This window comes from Nelusetta ayraudi, unplaced genomic scaffold (assembly GCF_046127955.1).
Source record: "Nelusetta ayraudi isolate G7.1 ecotype Tasmania unplaced genomic scaffold, CSIRO-AGI_Nayr_v1 ptg000057l, whole genome shotgun sequence".
Taxonomy (NCBI): domain Eukaryota; kingdom Metazoa; phylum Chordata; class Actinopteri; order Tetraodontiformes; family Monacanthidae; genus Nelusetta; species Nelusetta ayraudi.
In genome coordinates this window covers 1,356,492-1,372,500 of record NW_027466107.1, presented here as the reverse complement: position 1 = coordinate 1,372,500, position 16,009 = coordinate 1,356,492, and the positions used below count along the sequence as shown (strand labels likewise).

Here is a 16,009-nt window from a genome sequence, read left to right as displayed (position 1 = left end):
GATGCAAAACAGAGGATTTGCTTCTTCCTCACTCCTTTTTGTTGACATAGTTGTCGATTGCGGCAGCGTCACCAGTGGGATGTTTCACGAGGCTCGATGATAAAGGACTGGCTTGCAAAGCGGGGAACAGCCAATCAATTAGCTCGGCGTTGCCGCCGAGGCAGAAATGTCACGGCCACTTTGATGCCTCCTTGTCCTCTGAAGACACTGATTGTCTGTTTGTGTGCATGTGCGGAGCAGCTCACCTTCAGTCAGGTTTCAAACAGGTTTCTATCTTTGGCTTTTGCAGAAAAAGGAGAAAATAACTACAGTCGAAACGGGTCGTTTGTGGCATAGAGAATTTGCGGCTAATGTCCTGTAGCCTCATGACGGCTCTTTGAGGACTTCCTGTTTGTGCGTTTCCCTCTCATGCTTGTTGATCGCTAACTTTTTTTTCGAGTCTTTCAAGAGGCTATTCTTTGTGTGAGATGTTCTCTTGTGTGTGCAATGGTCTCCCCTGTCAGCTCTGACCTCATCTCCACCTGCCCGTCCTCGAATCACTCCATCCTTTGCGCCTTTTTAGCCTTTCGCCCTGTTGGCGAAGCATCGCGGTTCCCTGGTGCGTCTGCGAAAACAACAACAAAACTTTCGGAAGGAACGGGAACGCTGCTTTTTGGCACGAGTCGTCTGGGACACCGTGTGAGGGGGTCGGGAGGCTGGGGCGGGGGGGTTGTTGCCGCAAGAATGTCACGTGGGTTCTCCACTCGGGCAGGGAAAGGTTGATGTTGCGTTTGGAGGCGGGCCTTTTGATGCCGCTGCTGCTGCTGCGGCGGTGGTGAGCTTTGACAGCAGGAATATATGGTGCACGCCACCCACCCCACTCCCCACTCCCCAACTCTGACATCATAAGTAGCTGAAGGAGAGCCGATTAGAGCATCGGCCGCCGGCTGACCGGGCCGTGACTCAGAGGTGTGCGAATCGGCCCGACGCTCAGCGTTCAGCTCGCGTCCGTGCCCAGGTCTCCGGATGCAAGTTCAGACGGAGGAAGGGGAGGGATTAGAGATAAAAAGGGAGAGAGTGTGTGTGTGTGTGTGTGTGTGTGTGTGTGTGTGTGGGGGGTGTGGGGTGACCCAGGAGCTCCTTCCTTTTTTTTCCTGACCCAACCGGTGGCGTTGTGTGACGTCTCTTCTGAAAATGCCGTCTATTTGAGGGTGCGAGTGGGCAACAAAAGGAAGGGAGAAACCATCACAGGAGATGACCCCCCCTGCCCCCCCACCCACCTCCACACACTCACACACCCATCCCCATCCCCCCCCACCCCTCAGTTGGGTTAGCGCTAATCCAGCGGTCACGTGACCCTGAGCTTTTAGCTGTGCTGGAGGTCGGCGGCACGCTGAACCATCTGTCCAATAGTGTCGCTGATTCCTGGCTGGATTCACTGCCGGAGACCTTCCCACTTCCCACCGCCCGCTCACTCACACACAGCCCAGCCACCCGTCCCATGATCAGCGCTCCACATGACACTCAAAATTGAATTTCCATCATCTCGTCATGTTTTTTCTCCAGTTCCCTCCCAGCGTCGCCCGCCGTCATCCTGAACTCTGTCTAACATCCTTGGAATTCCTCCTCGTGTCAGGGCAGCCGTGAGAGCGAGCGGAGGACGAAGGTGAAGCCCCTCCGCAGACACGGACGGACGCGCACTTGGCAAGATCAGGTGTGGGTTTTTTTTTCGTTTTTGTTTTTTCTCACCCGTTTTTTTATTTTTATAAAGTCGTGCCAACAGAAGAGCTCAAATCAGCAGAGGAAACGAATGTTGTGATTGCAATCTGTGTTGACAGGCGCTTCCTTTGTTTTTATTTCGCTGCAGCATTTTCACAATATCCAAGGAGAGAGTTCAGTGCAGAACAGAGCAGTCACACATGAAATATTACAAATGACTTGATAGTGCACTGTACTCGTCTTGAGGCTGCTCTGCCTTGATTCTCATTCATTGATTTTCAGAGCACATGATCGGTCATGTGGATATTACTCATATCTGCAGCTTGCTGACCCCAGTACTTGTATCTGGAGCGGCAAGGACGCATTTGCAGCAGCAGGTCACGAGCTTGGCCGCACCTTAAATCTACAGGAGGAAAATGAATCATGTGAAAATCTGACAGTGATGGTAGATTTTGCCATATCGTGTGTTGACATGGTTGCGGTGATTTTTGTCCGCCACTTTTACATCTGCCTTTTTTTTTTTTTTTTTTTACGATAGCTCCTGGGGTTGAAACGGCATGGGTTATGTAAATGTTTATCCCTATTTTTATTCCCCAAGTAAATATAATCATGTGGGCTCTCCGACTTAGACAAAAGATGCACTGTTGGCTGCGAAAAACGCGAGATGGGTGGATGAAGTCATGCCACTGCCTGAACTATTGGGGATGAAGCGCCTGGAGCATCTTGTTCCTAAACATGACATAAAGGTCGATCCCGTGAGACTTTTCTGTTGTCCCACTCCGAAAAAGAGTGAAACTGATTGACTACGTGCCGAAAAGAAAGACGTTTCCGCAGTCGGAATGTCAGATGTGTTATTTATTGGAACTGATATCCTTTTACAGTTATTTTCTCCCCGCCCACATCGTTCACTCTGCAGGTTGTGACCTTATATAGGGTGACTCGCTGACCTACTTCTGACTGAGGGACAGTTTGTGGGGTAAACTTAACGTCACTCCTGGACTGCAGAGAGCTCAAATCGGGGCCTGTGACTGCGTGAGTGACGAGTGTGTCGATAAGGGACGGGCCATTTCCAATCAGACTGAAAGTAGCGAGGAATATTTGTCTGTCCTCTAATGCTCGGTCTGATTGTTTTATCACTAAACAGTGCCTGCATGGAGTGTTGGCACCTGTGCAGTGCTTGACCGGGGGGTCATTAGCCACTGCCTGGTCGGGTTCAACTGCTCAGGCGTGATGAGCGCTGGCAGTCAGAAGGAATCGGCAGAGTATTTCGTCTGCAGGTCCTCAGCTGAATTCAACCAGATCAACCGACGTCATGCAAAAGGCGGAACGTCAAGTTCCTGAAAGTGGTTAGAAGCAAAGAAAGTCCCAGCAAGACCAACTCGCATCATGCATGCGTCATCAGTGGAGAGGCTTGCAGAATGTCAGAATGCAGCAGTGAGTGCGCAGGCCTTTTCTGAGTGTCGATGATGGGGACTGAGAGCTAAGTACTAAGTACCGTTGGCTGTTTGAAAGATGAAAATGATTAAAGTTTTTTTCTGAAACAACCACCAATTAAACCGTCAGTTGTATCGAGATTATTTCTTGTGGTTGTCGTAGCATAACAAAAGCGGGTCCGGTGCTCGGCTACAAGCCAAAGGTCACTGCTCAGTTAGACAGCTCGGAATTGATGCACAGTGGCAGTCAGACGGAATGAACAGAAAATCAAAGAATCGGGCGGCGGGCTTCTTCTCAAGACACGGGGGCCCCTTTGTTTTGTTTTGGAGGGGAAGTGAGCAGCCGTTTGATTATTGTATCGCAGGAAAAGGAACACCAAGTGTTCCTGAAAGTCAAGCCATCAACAAATAAGGAGAAAGATCGCAAGAAAAAAACAAAACAGGGATCAGGCAGAAATCTAAAAGCAGACTTTCCTTATTCATGAGCACCTGAGGCTGATGAGCGAGATAAAAGCAGCCGAGAGTGATGTGAAGGACATGATTGTTATGTGGCCAGACAGACTGTCACTTGTGTGCGGACCCCTGGTTCTGACGACGGTCCAAAACCGCCTACTAAGGCTTAAAAATAAACCCTTTTTGTGTCTGAACTCGCGATGACGTCCCGCGACAAGGTGTCAGCTGCTGCAGCCGCCTCCAGATGAAATCCATCCATCGGGCCTGGGAGCGCACCAGTTAGCCGGTCTGCTCCCAGTAACCAACATTAACTCATTCATGCAACTCTCTGCAGACGCTGCAGCACAAATTGTCTACGTTGACGTTTCCACAGCCGCCGCCGTGGTGCATCATCACTCCTCGACGTTGATCATATCATCAGCCCCAAACAGGAAGTCACATGCGCGCAGAGTCTGCTAGAAGTCGACAGTCGGTGCACAGGCTTTTGGATTGTTAAGTAAAGTTAACAAAGGGGATTGCTGCCTTGCTTTGAGGTTAATAGATGGACACACCCAGTTATGTGGACAACGGGGCTGCTCAGTCAGTAGCTTATACTGTAGTCAGAGTACTCAGTGCAGACTAATGACTGGTTTTGAAGACAAAAGCCAAGAAAACTCTAATTAAACTGATGTTTTGCATCAGAATAGCAGTTCATTTGTGGCTTTTGCTGCATAATAAGTAGTTCCCGCGCGAGCTCCGCCCAGCCAAAACTCCCCATTGCTCCGCTAACTCAGTGTTTTTCAATGAATGAAAAAGGGTGAAAAAAGGGTGAAAAATTCTCTTCAATCACTTAATTGGTCTAAATATTAAGATTCCATTGTGGAATTTTGTCCTCCCAGGATATCAGCTTTGTGTGCTTCTAAACAGGCCCATGTTTCAATTCAGGTTGAAATACATTAAGAGACTTTATTGTCATTTAAAAAAAAAATTTTTTTTTGGTTGGTGGTGTGCAATGGGACTTTTTTCAATGTAAAAAATGTGCTGTGGCTCAATGAAATGTCAGCGCTGCACTACCTCATTTTCTTTGATCTCCCGCTGGATGTAGATCATCCAGAGTGGATTTAATGTGAGCCCAGATGTAACTGCTGCAGCCGCCGCTGCTACCAGCGCCATGACAGATAGTAATCGGCGTGTTCACTCATGAATTAATACCTGCGAAATAAAAACAAAACAAACGAGCCGATACCCCTGCAAAACAAACGGGGAGAACCAAATGTGGGTGTGCCTGTGGGAGGGTGCAACATAAACAATTTAGCTCAGCTGTTTGCGCTGCCTCTTTATTCATGCGCCGTGTCGGGACGAATGTCTGTGACATGTACACGTCGCTTTTCGTTGCGCTGGAATCAGGTCATGGATGCTCCCCTGAGTCGGCGGAAGAGCGCGAGAACATCTGCGTTGCCGTGTGGCGCATTAAAAAATGATCCGATACAACCTGCCACGCGGGCGGGGAGAAGATGAAGGCGGGTTTTCCTCTTCTTTTTTTGCTCATATTTGATTAAACATCGAATTAAAGTGCGTGGCGGCACAGAGATAAGAGGGAACATTTATTTCTCCTGGTTGTTGTTGTTGTTGCTGCTGCTCCTGGTTGGTCGACGCTCCCCTCGACCGGCTCCCTCTTGGCTCACAGAGGCCGCCGGTGGATTTGTGGCCCTGTTATCCCCGTATTGATCCCGCCAGCTCATCCTGCCAGCGGCAGCGGCTGCCTAACGAGGCCTTGCGGATGAGACATGGACAGGCCAGCGACAAAACACTTTTTTATTGGCTTTAAGGTGGAACTAAACAAGATCTGGCCACAGAGCGGGGGTTGTGGTGGTGGGGGATGGGAGGTTCGGAGGTGGTCGGCTGCCATTAGACGTAAACTTCGTCGGCATATCGATTCAGCGTGTCACCAGCTGCATTTCCATTACCTCCTGATTTGTGTAAAACCTAAATATCGCGATGAAAAAACTGGTCATGGCAACACCTAAACTTCGAAAAACCTCACAAATATCGTAAAAGGTTTTTACACTCTCATGAGGTGCTTTTTCAGACGTAAATCACGTAATTACAAATATAACAAAAAAACACGATTCTTGTAAAATCTCGAATTTTTAGAAATATTTATTTAATTTTTTGCGTAAAACTGTAATGGAAACGCAGCTACTTTTTCTCTGTTTCAAGTTCAGAGTTTTCCAACTAAAAAAAAAAAGAGGGAATGAGAGTGGCATCTCTCAGCTGTTTCAGATGAGTCACGTTAACGAGACGCGATGCCGCTGATATTCAACCCACCCCTTTTTTCAAGTACGGCTATGAAACAACGCTAAAACACTGGCTGCTCTTTGCTTGCTGATGGAAATAGAAATAGTTGCCATGGGCAGTGACGTAAACTCAGTCCATAGCACCTTCAGAAAAGAAGCGGTTCTCTTTTCTAGACTGTTTCCCGAAGGGGGGGGGGGGGAATGAGCGCGTCAAATGGCATCAGATTCTTGGTTTGGCCTTTGAATTAAATGGCCCACCTTGACATATTCCAGGTTATTTATCACATTTCCTCTGTACTTTATAAGATTCCCCCTCAGTCATAAGGAACAACGGCGTGTTCATGTTTTTTTCCTTTCTTTTTGTCTTGCCGGTGTTGATTTTTGCACCATCAACTCAGCTGTGCCGGCTGCATCGTTTGGAACGCAAACAATGCAGCATGAACTGCCATGTGTGTACGAGCTGGTGGGGACAGACGGCTCCTGCAAACAGTCTGGTGACTTGCAGCTGCGATGGAAATGAACACCTTCGCCCATGAACGAGAACGAGACTAGTGCTAAGATCTATAGCTTGGCATGAGTATCGATTCTAATTAAAAAAAAAAAAAAAAAGCAAAATGTTTGTTATCGGGGGCATCAATGCACCTGGCAACTCGTGTTTTATTTATACATTTGGAAAAAGGTCAGAGGTGAAAAATCAGAGCATCTTGTTTCCTGAAGTTGGAATTGTGACGGGAATCATACGGCCTCAGAAACTTCCTGGCCTCCAGTGAAGTAGCCGTGGCCAAAGTGGAATTTACTTTGTCAATAAAGACGTAAAGAGCCAAAAATGAAAATCAACTTTGAGATGGTAGACCTCACCAAGAGCCGCTGTCACATGACTTATTTACTTGTTCACGTCAGCGTTCCCGGCCTCACACGACAACGTTGACTGTTAGCTCCCATCTGTTTCTGCCAAGCGCTCTGAGGCATTTGGGCATGTGAGTCAATCACATGCACTGTTAAATATACACCCGGATATGGAGGAGTGGGACTGTGCGTTGTGTTCATAGTTGTGTGAATAAATTATTTAGCTGCACAGTTGCATGATTTTTCAGGCATTATCTTCTCATTTCCCCCCTGTTTTTTTATGAGTGTGTGTGTGTTTTTTTCTTAAACACGTACCCAACGCCCGCATGACCCGGCAGCTCTTTTGTTGTGCACACAGCTCACCACAAGGCTGCCTGTGTATAGAGCTGTACGTTAAAAATAGAAGACCGGGCACTTAAAGGGGTTTTGTTCCCGATCGTGTTCCCTTTTTTTAGCCTGACACTCGGTCGCTTTCAGCTAATAGGCGTGCTTAAATATCTGTCACGTGCACTTTGGCCAGACAGAAATGGTTTTAATTGGTGTGGAAAATGAATTATTCTTAGAAACTGTTCTAGAGAGCCAGTGGATGTGCACCTATGAACAGGTAGAGCGACGAGTCACTCAAGAATGCTGTAGTGGCTGTTTGTGGAATTGAAACGATGAATCATTTGAAAGAAGAAAGTGAACTGCAAAAAAAACACACACAACGCAGCAACGTGTGTAACTCTCTGTGAAACACCTATTTGAGAGGCTGCAGTGCTACTGGCTGTATTATTGCTTAACAAAGTCAAGTTCACGAAACAAGAGGCAGAGCAGCGTTCACCAACGCGGGCTGCCGCCGTTTGATAATTATGCTGCATGTCTCCTTCAAAGCTGAAGGGACAATCAGGCTCCGGCACTCGGAGCTCTGCAGGAGCATTCGGTGGAATCGCTGGAAAAGCAGCTGTTGGTTGCATTGTGTTGTTTTAGATACACAGGGTGTGATGTTAAGATCCAGAGTGCTGGGGACTCTGCATGACAGGTGCGTCGACCCCCCTGAGCCAAGCTGACCAGTTGGTACCTCGAGAACTGTGGGCAGCTGATGGCATCTAATGGATTGGTGTCTGGTGGAGCCAAAGACTTCATCGTGGTCATCAGGTGGGCACCCTCCTTCGTCGGTGTTTCGATGATGAAGCCCACAACACCTCCAGAGGACTCTGTGTTGTTGGTTTATTGTGCTGGCTGCCACAGAATATTAAGGCTTCACTCCTGAAAGTCAATGACTTGAACACGACAGCGTCGTGATGCTTTTTCATGCTCTTTGTTCGCCCATTAAAATCCTGCCTTTCTGTCCATCTGCTCTACAGTTTTCACTTGTTATTTTTTGCCTACACCCCTTTATTAGAGATCGACTTTAAGATCGCTAGCCGTTTGCTATATACATCTTCTCTTCTTCTTCTTCTTCTTCTTCCTCTTCTTCTTCTTCTTCTTCTTCTTCTTCTTCTTCTTCTTCTTCTTCTTCTTCTTCTTCTTCTTCTTCTTCTTCTTCTCTTCTGCTTATTTTGCCTCACCGGGGCTGGATGCCGAGATTTCACCTGAACAAACAGTAAAGTCAGAATTCCCAGCCTGGTCTCCTGCAGGGGAGGCCGAGGCCGAGGGGAAAGAAGGGAGCGGGGGTGCGGGGGTGCGGGGGTGGTGTTGGCGGGGGCGGGAGCGGGAGCGAAGGGAATGTGTTACTTTAGTGTCCATGCCCAGCTCATCCAGATTATCCCCTGTGCTGCGGCCATAATCACTCAGATGCTACCAGGCAGAGCGCGCCATATGGTCGGGGGCCTTTGTTTTGCGTTTCTTTTTTTAATGAAGCGGTGGAAGCTGCGACCTCCAATTCTGCTGCTGAAGTGCAGCTCTCTCGACGCGCACGTCAGTGGTTGTCCTCCAGCGTTTGTATCAAACAAACAAACAAAGAAAATAGCCATTGTAGACACGTGCTGCCATATTGTCCGTGGTATGAAAGTAAAAGAGGCGCGACGGTCACGGATGAATTGGAGCCGCACATGTGGAAACTTGTGACTGGATACGTCGCATGACCCCCACGCAGCACTGGAAAAATCTGCTGGTGTGGCACTGGTGTTTTGGCAAAACTGTTAAGATGCATTTGTGTCTCCAGGGCTGAAGAAAAATCCGGGTTGTTTTGTCTTTTTTTTTAAATCGAAAGCCAGACAGTGCCTCTGCATGCCGGCTGCAAGATTTCAACCTGCCAAAAAAGTATTAGAAAAGAATAAAAGTATTTTCGGCCATTATTCTATAAGCACAGACAATTTGCAAAGAAGTACAATAGTTTTTTCTTGTGCTTGGAGTGCAGATTCCTGTGTTTGCACCTGGTCACCCAATTCTGGAACAGAGCAAGGTGACATTTCGCTGTTTGACTTGTCATTTTATCTCTAGATATCCAAACACACCAACTGTCTCTCAAACGGGTGTCGAACCAGTGCTTTGTGGCTCATATTTAAATTTAAAAAAAAATGGATGGAGATGGAGAGGAGTCAGAATGTCAGAAATAAGCAGTTTCATTGACATTTGTAATTGCTGGTTTTCAGCAAACAGCCTGTTAATGTCCTCCGTCGTGAAGCGGAGCAATTTTGCTGCTATCGCTCTGCTGTGAAGGCGTCCGGCTGGTGAAAGGTAGAGTTGACCTTTACAGACAGCACCGGTGTGCGGCGTGTGTGTGTGTGGCTCCAGTGACTGGGCCCGATACTGTCTGTGAGAAAGTGCAGCTATCTGACCTCTGACACATGATACCCTGGTGGTGATCAAAGGGCGGGGGGGGGGTAGAGGGAATGCCGAGAGTGGGGAGGGAGGCTCCCGACTTAAAGAGACGGCACATTTATTGTATTAAATGGATGTATCGTATTGTATTTGAATCAAAAGCACCATCAGAAATTGCTTTGCAGCTCAGGAGTCTCTCCTGCTCTTAGGTGCTAATTCACCTTGCGATGCCAGCAGTGACAAATTGGCAAAGACTTGGCAAGCGTTCCGCCTGGTGCAACAGCGCAACAGCGCAACCGCCGCCCTCGTTTCCCTCTCACCTCACGTGTGAAGATTCCTGAGCGACCGATCGATTGATTCTCTCCTCCTGTGTTTCCTCCTGATTGAGTCTGCGTGACCCCGGCGGAGGAAACGCAAAGTGAGAAACACGAGCGCCAAGAGATGAGGCCTAATGGAATTAGGCTATTTCAGCGCAAACGAATTAGGTGTAACTTTGAATAAAAGCTCTCAGGCCAAACCTCGTTAGGGTTTGAGCCCAACGAAGATTAAGAGTCGCGTAATAATTGTAGCGCTCGGGTGGCCCCCGGGTTAAACCCATTTGGCGGCGCAGCCTTTTCATTCCACGGAGGGGATGACGAGAAGCATCGATTGGGCGGCCTGAGTCACCTCGCTCGGGGCTCTCGGGGCGCATCGGCGCTCGGCCTCCGAGTCGTCGCGCAGCGGGACGGCTGAGTCGGCACCTGCTGAGGGCGTCCGGTGGGAGAGTTGGGGCGGACAGTAGGTCGGCGGTCAGAGGAGGAAACGGCAGAGGAAAAACGACCCTGATGAGCTGCACGTCTGTTGAAAAACACCAGCTGCGGTGGGGGGAATCAAATTGACTAGATCAGGTAAACAAGCGAGGGGGGATGGAGCGGGGGGGTGATGCCCAGCGACAGGAAGAGGAAGCGGTGTCTGCGAAAGAGTGAGAGTTATAAAAGGATGCGTCTTAATAAATAGAGCCGCTTACGTCCGTGAGTCACTGAGACTGAGTCAAAGTCCGTTCAGCCAATCAGCCGCCCCGGTGACATCAGCGCTGACAGTTTGAGCCGCTGTGAATGCGGGGAGTTGACACATCACTCTTAGCTTTAAGAAAAAAAAAAAAAAATAGGTTTTTTTTTTTTTCATGGGGACTTCAGAGCTTAGTTTCACTACCTTTATTGATTTCTGTTTCCGTTGATTTATTTCACGTCCAGTGGGAAAAGTGCTTTTAGAAATGTGGACATGTCTCAGTCCATCAAAGTTGACACGAAAAGCAACGCTTTGTGATGTCACATGGGGCACTTATACCTCTCCAAGTGATGGCTCCACACTCTAAGGCTACACTAGTTTTAGCAGCAATCAGGGCTAATAAATATACAGTTTTGGTTTACAGTTTTACTGATCCGGACAGCTTTCTTTCTGTCTTTCTTTCTTTTATCATTAACTCGCAGACCAGGATTAAAAATGTAACACGTGTGTGTGATTGTTTGACGTTTTTCTTTCTGAGAAAGGCTCTGGCTGTCAACAATCTCACCCAGTGAGGAGAGACTCTAGCAGCAGGTACTTTTAAAAAGCTGGTCCATAGATAATAAAGCAGAATTTCCCCCACAGAGTTTCATTTCCTCTTTTGTCGTGCATTTTGACAGTAGCTGCAGAAACTCCAGTCCCAGGGCCTTGGGTCTGGGGCGGAGTGACGCTTTCCGGCAGGGGGGTCGCCACCCAGCCCCCCTCGTCCTCCGCCCCCCAACAACAAAATGTAAACAGGCAGCTTCTCTGGGGCCTCGCTGCTGACCCCCCACCATGCATTCTCTGGGCCCTGTGTGGGACGTCCGGTCCGGCCCTCCTCGGCCCCTGTGTGAGGCGGTGTGTGGGCCCCCCGTGTTGTTTGCTCACTTGTCTGAAGGCGTCTTGCACATTGTTTTCCCAAATCCATGCTACTACTGCTGCTGCTTCTGCTGCTGCTGCTTCTGCTGCTGCTGCTGAATGAAGTTTTAGCTCCAACATGCTTTGTTTTATTTATATATTTATTTATTTTTAATGCAAGCCAAACATCCTACTTTGTATTTTGCGTTTTTTTCAATTTATATCTGTATGATCATATTAATCCTCTTGTTGGGCTTGTGAGAGCAAACTGCACAGTATGTGAAGCTGGTGGGTGGGTGGGTGGATTAGCAGCAGAGCAGGGGTGCTGTCCCAGGGCAAATGGCAGAGGTGTAGCTTGCCGCCCAGTGATTCAGTGACTTCTTTGCGGAAGCCGACATTATCTGCCGCAGAGCGACAATCAGTAGACAGACAGACAGACAGACAGACAGACAGATTTTTTTATAAACCATGTGCTGTGCAATATTTGCCATTGAGTCCTAAAAAAAAGTCCTGGACATGATCTGTTAATGTAAAATTGGATGCAGTCATTTAAAGTTGTTAAATGACTCTTTAAATGAAACCAGACTTCTAAAAGTTAAAAGCTAAAAGTCTTTTGTCTTGAATTGTGAGTGTGATTGAAATATGATGGACGGATGGTCTTTATTTTTTGCGGTGAACACAATATGAGTTGTGCGTAGTTAAAAGGAAAAAGTGAAAAGCTCTGAAAAAGCAACTGAAAGCCCTGCATGTTGCTCGTTTCTCTTATTTTGTGCCGCTTCCTCTCCTCTTGTAAGGGGTTAGCAGATGTGAATAAACGACTGGTGGCAGCAGGCGGGGCCCCGGTGACCCTCACCCTCAACACTCACATTCAGAAAAATCATTAGATGAGTTTTTTTTTTTTTTTTTTGGAGTGATTTGAATGGATCTCAACAACAACAACAACAAAAAATCTTGGATGGATTTAGATTTCTGGCTGCTGATGTGATTAACGACATGATAGTAACACTGTCCAGGCATCGGTTATAGAGGTTATATAAAAGACGCCTCCATCCAGTGGCGGAGACAAACAGCAGCAGCAGCAGCAGCAGCTTGCTGCCAAAGGTCTGCTGGGTTCCCGCCTGCTGTTTGGTTGGGGACGGTCGGTGTGACCACCACCCCAGATTCCCTCTGCCGACATCTTCTGTCTCTTTGTTTTCCGCCATTTCATCCAAATGTAGGTTAAGCTTCTTGCCGCTGGGGCGATTATTTCTTTTTGGGGGGGATTTGTTTTCTCTCTGGAAGCCGAAGCCCCCTCTCTGGTTCTCGTTCCGATGGGCGGGACGTGTCGAGATCTCAGTTTGAGGCGTGATTTTCCTGATGAGGAATGTTTGGACAGGCTGATGATCAGGTGATTTGTTGCCTCTGCTCTCCTTCAGCACTAAAACGTTCAAACCGAGTGAGACGTCTGTCAGCTCTGCCCGTTTTGTCTGTCATAGCGCTGTGTTGAAGAGTCGCAAAATGAGCTCAGTGTCTGTTCTTTCCTAAAGGTTTCAGATTTTTACTTTTTCTGTGGAGGAAAGGTTGCGTTGCGCTGTGGTGGAACTGTTTTTCTGTGAACATTTCTCAACACTTGCCTTCTGTGTTGAGTTCGCCTGAACTATCATCGTATATCACTCAGTCTTGTGTGCATTCTTTTATTATTTTGGGACTTAATCTGTGCAGCCTGGTGCAGCTGCACAGATTGCAGCTGCAGCTGCGGGGCGGAGCCACGCTCGGCCTCTGAAGAGCTTCACAGAGCAGATACGCGGAACGGAAAACGCGCCCCGACCCGACTCCAATCTGGACTGTGCTGGATGCATGTGGGCTCCAGAAGCTGTTCAGGAATGCAGCATCTCTTGCCTCCAGGCTGCCGTGCACGGAATTGTAATAATCATTTGTCAGTGATCTTGTTTTTTTGTTTTTATGACGATGATGATGATGATGGAGTCGAACCCAAATGGTCACTGGCTGTGGGATCAGATGGGCAGTTGCCCCACTTGGAACGGAGTCTATTCAATAGGAAAAAAGGGACCATGGGAGTTCTGCTGGACAGCGACAACTGACTGTGTCTCTTGGTCCGCTGCAGCCTCGGGCCACGGCCACATTTACCGCTCCCCCGAGGGCTGCAGATTATATAACGCCACCCGCTGGTTGGCCCCCTGCTCGTCCGCACCATTCATGGATGCAGACATATGTTTAGAGACACGTGTAAGAGAGTTAGACAGCAGGGCGGGTGGAGGGGAGGGGGACGTGCATGCGCTGGTATGCAGCAGCTACGAGATGAAGGCACGAGAGTGCATAATCTAGAAGATAAGAAAGAGCACGAGGTGACTAGCATGCGAGGCAAATGCAGAGAAAGTCAGCAGATTTCGCTGTTGTTTTTTCTGCTCTAAATGCACGCTTCTAAATGCAGAATGATTCTATTTTAAATGGCACCATTGTGCAGACACGCTATTTTCCCTCTTAGTCGGACACTCGTTCTTCCTGCAGGGCTGCTTGTTTTGCTCCCCACTTTGCAAAATCATGAACTGTTTCAAACTCAAGCTGTCATGCACATGGATCCGAGCGACATTCCAGATAAATGTATTCAGTTTGCCTCACGGTTGCGTACGTCGGTATGGTTCTGGGTCTAGCGAGAGTTTTATTATCAAGCTTTAAAGACTGCCGAGAAGACAATAAATAACTTACAGTTTTCCTTTCAGCGTCGCAGGCTCGCGGCCGACTCACCTGAAATGCCCCGACTCGCTCTTAGAAGTCCATCCAGATGGTTGGAGAGCATGAGCCAGCCAGACAAAGCCGGTCATTGGCTGGTTGAGCTCTGGCTGCAAAGGGGTTTAGGGCAGTGGGTTCAGAGGCTAGTAGGCCAGCTGAGTGCAATGAGGTCGTGCTGCCAGGGACTTAGCACACACATACTGTATAGCGCTGCAGCAGTAGCGGCAGCGTCGCTGTTGCTCCAAGCAGGGAATTTTTTTATTGTCTTAAAAGAAAAGAAAAAATGTAATTTGACTGTTGAAGAGCTGCAGCTGCGTCAGTTCTCATCTCTGATATGATGAAGAGATAGGTAGAAAAATAAATGATTTTTCCCTCTCTCTGCAGGTCGGATTGTGAGCCATAGGTGTCGTTGCCCCAGTGTCTCAAATGCCACAAAAATCTTAAAATAGTCCACTGGGGGTTTGAGAAAGGTCGCCTTGGTCCGGCATGTCGCCGCGGCTGGTGTCAGGGATTTTTGTTACTGAAAAAAACAAAGCCGCGCCAGGAGCAGCCCTGAGCGTTTGGTGCAGCGCTGCTGCCCGTTGCTGCTCTCGGTGGTCCGATGGGGGTCTGGTGGCCTCCCGTCACTGGCCGTATATTATGAAAGCCTCATTGATCGGGGGCTGCAGCCCCGGCTGCTGCGCCATCACTCAGGCTGAGCTCGGGCTGCTTCGCTCTGCCGTCGCAGCTCCGACCATCGACTCCGGCCAAAAAGAAAACGCAGCAACGACTGTATTTTTGAAGGCAAATAAAAATGCGGCAACGCAATCTGAGTCACTAAATGACTCAGACGTGAATTCATTGCAGCCGTAAAAGTTATCGCGATGGTGCCTTCCGATGTTTTTTCTATCACACGTCAGCATGAAAGTAAATAGAACAAGCGCACATAAATTAGTTGGAAGTGGTTGCAGCTTCTTTTTTGGTTTTCACTGGTTGATGGGAGCAGCTAAAACCCTCCGACCCCTTAATGCGCGTCTTTCTTGGAACATCACGCAGGAAAATATACCTGAGAGTTTCTGTAGGAAGCTGGTCGGATGGATACGTCGATTGTCGGCCAGTGACGTTAGTGTGTTAAAATGTAAACAACGTCGTTAAGCCGCAACTGCCCACCACTGAATTCACAGTTCCAAAGAGATTAGAAAAGTTGTGGTGTGGGTGAGACTGCATTAAAAAAAAATCCCTTCTCACCTCCTGGTGTCTGCATATCATTTGCTTATGATCGCTCTTTGGAAACCACAAGCTTTGTTGGAAAATCCCCGAGTCGCTGCATCACGGCTTGATCACGGCTTCATCAGAAATTGTGAATCAGTGTGTCGCTGCTTGACAAAGGGGGCGACACGCAAGGCAAACACCAACACCAGACACTCAGTTGTGGTGCAAGAGGCAGGAAGTTACTGTAGATTGGAGACCGAGTTGGTGATTGTGTTGTGAGTTGTGTTTTTGTTGTTGTTGCCACAATACCAACTCAACCAGCCTCCCGCAGGCACTAATCGCATGTGTGAAAGGGACAAACTGTCCGTCATTGGCTACTTCCTCCTTCTGTGTGCAGTGACTCATCGCACACAAAAGGCCACCCAACGGCGCCCGCTGTGGCATTGTGGGTAATATATCTAGCTGGCCACTGAGCTGTGTCCGCCTGAAATTCATCCCTGTGTCGGTGTACAAGCAACTCAACAGGCGGCTCTTTTTTTTGGGGGGGACCGGCTGCAGCGAGCACCTCTGTCTTCCCTTTCAACCCGAACGCTCGGTTCTGATTCACTCAAGTCGTGACTCACGAGCTGTGTGGGGGAACAGCCGGAGTCCCGGTGAGCGGACTTTTTCGGCTGAATTGGACTCAGTTTGTTGTGAAAGTCAGAGGAAGAACGAAGTCGGTCGGCGTGAGAGGATGAGAGGGTCAGACGGAGGCAG

The 16,009-nt window shown here is 48.4% G+C and overlaps 1 protein-coding gene across 5 annotated transcripts in view; it reads left to right on the top strand.

The window, feature by feature from the left end:
* stat5a (signal transducer and activator of transcription 5a) overlaps positions 1 to 16,009 on the top strand; it is a 42,786-nt gene that overhangs the window by 1,547 nt on the left and 25,230 nt on the right. Inside the window, exon 2 of one of the 5 annotated variants that reach the window (XM_076038763.1) lies at positions 1,616 to 1,693. The exons of 2 other annotated variants lie outside the window; for them this stretch is intronic. The gene's annotated coding sequence lies outside the window, so the exon portion shown is untranslated. Of the gene's footprint in view, positions 1 to 1,545; positions 1,694 to 16,009 lie in introns of all 5 variants that reach the window. 2 more of the 5 variants (XM_076038764.1, XM_076038765.1) reach the window with 2 other exon arrangements.